The following is a 2500-nucleotide window of genomic DNA, read 5'->3' on the forward strand; positions in this document are numbered from 1 at the left end:
TCAACTGAATTCCTTCTAGTACACTGACAAAAAAGCTTAAACAGACATATAAATAAAAATAAAAAGGTTATGTAAATGTTTTTAAAAAGACACGTAATCACGTGAGCAGGATTTTTTCCTTGTTTTTACTCGATAACAAGTAAAGTTCTTATTTTTTATTATTTATCTATCTATTTTCGAAAGAGTGTCACGTGCAAGTGAAGAAGGAAAAAAGCAGAATTATGCAAAATTTGTATCGAGAATTGTCTAAAGTTCTGACTTTTTTTTTTGCTTTCACTTTAATAAGAACGTGAATTTATGAGGTGAATTTATTCGACACAATATGACTCAACTCAAAAATATAAATAAAAGCTAACGTGAATTAAGATTAAAGTTAAGGTGTTATTGTAGACCCTCGCCCCTTTTAAAAAAAAACTTGTTAAACTTTGTGACATATTTACATTCTATGGAGTCAGACGCGAACGAACACCCAATAATTTTATTATACCATATTTCTTCAAACTGAAACATACTTATTAGAAAATACTTACGCAAATAGATATTAAAAGTCTTTCTTAACGTTTGTGCCATATTTCAATGGAGTACAGGCGCGAACGCATACCCCACAATTTTATTATACCACTCCTATTTAAGTTCAAACATACTTATCAAAGTATTCTTATGTATATCTATATCAAAAACTCAAAAACCCTTGTAAACGTTTTGTTTTTTTTTCATTTCTTATTTCCATACTTTGGCGACCAGGCGCGAACGCAGACCCCACAATTTTATGAATCACCGTTCTGTCAGATCAAACGTACCCATTCCTGATCCTCGATACATCTTCTATCATCATATGTAATCAGATTTTTAAAATAGTCAACCATATAGGAGCCTATTCGTGACCAGGCACACATACACACACACACACGTACACGCGTGCGCGTTCAACGTTATGTTATAAAAAATATAATATATATATATATATATATATATATATATATATATATATATATATATATATATATATTACTTCTTGTAAACTCCTCGGCCTTACGTTCACAGGGAACATGTGTTGGAATAAATACATTGAGAGTATTGCCAGGGCCGTTGCGAAGAGCGTAGAAAGCTACTTACGCCTGAAAGTATCCTTTATCTCTGTAAAGCCACCATTCCCCCATGTATGAAGTATTGTTGTCACATTTGGGCTGGTGCATCTGCTACTAGACTCTCGCTCCTGGACAGGGTTCACAGGAGAGTCGCAAACCTCATGGGTCCTGAATTGTCATCTAAACTGTCCCATCGACGAAGTGTTGCATCCATATTCTGTTCTACAAGTATTTTAATGGTGAATGCTCCGACGGACTACAAACACTTGTATCGCCTCGACGTAAAAACACCCGACAAACCCGATAACAGCAAGATCCCACTCTTACCCAATAGAAATCCCTAGATGTAAAAAAGCCTCCCATAGTTTCTTCCCCAGAACTGTAGATTTTGGACTCTCTTCCGGGGTTCTGCTTTCCCAACGGTACTGACATGCAGAAGTTCAAGTGTAATGTGAAAAGACATCTTGCTGCTCATCTCCCTTTCATAATATCCCTGCAACTTATGTTCCCAATAGTAGCACACTACATAAAAATGGCACTGTGCCTTGTTTGGGGTTAAAATGGAATTTAAATACGCGCGCGCACACACACACACACACACACACACACATATATATATATATATATATATATATATAAAGAAAGAGAGAGAGAGAGAGCAGAGAAAGCTAGTTTACTTGAAGCATTGCTGATAAATATATGAAGGAGTATAAGAAGACTATAGCAATGCAGGCGTGACCTAAGAACAAAAATGGAGAAACGGAAGAAGGTCGTATTTGTTTTCTTATTGTTTAACTTCGTATATCCATATATTTTTCAAGATAATCACAATACAAATAAGTATTAAACTTACTGGGAGGTCTTAATGTTTCAAGAACATCATCTATTTTTCAAAAGAATTTAATTTCCTCCATATATATATATATATATATATATATATATATATATATATATATATATATATATATATATATATAAGTTTTCGGACGATTAATTGGAATCGGAATCGAGAAGCGAAAAAATCGGAACTTTTGGTGGTTTTCTGAATCGGAAAAACCTGAGCCTATTTTCCGATGCTAAAAACCATTCTTTTACTTATATTTTTATTTGTTTTTGTTTCAAACAAAATCCCCCACTGCTTGTAGCAATAATGAAATAACAAATATTTAGTAATTTTAAACGATCAGTAAAACTGAAATTTATAGACCATCCATCACATGTGTTTACGTTTGAGAATATATATATATACACATTTAACGTTTGTTTTTACGGTATTCAGGAAAAATAACAATTTTATAGTTAAATATTTAGAGATTTATAAAGAATGAGAATTGGTAATTGTATTGGATTTGTATAAAAAGAAGGCGAAGTTATAATCGTAAATAAAGGGAGAGTCACTCTCCCCATTTCAC

Source organism: Euprymna scolopes, chromosome 27 (assembly GCF_053919585.1).
Source record: "Euprymna scolopes isolate OS-2025 chromosome 27, ASM5391958v1, whole genome shotgun sequence".
In the NCBI taxonomy this organism is placed as follows: Eukaryota; Metazoa; Mollusca; class Cephalopoda; order Sepiida; family Sepiolidae; genus Euprymna; species Euprymna scolopes.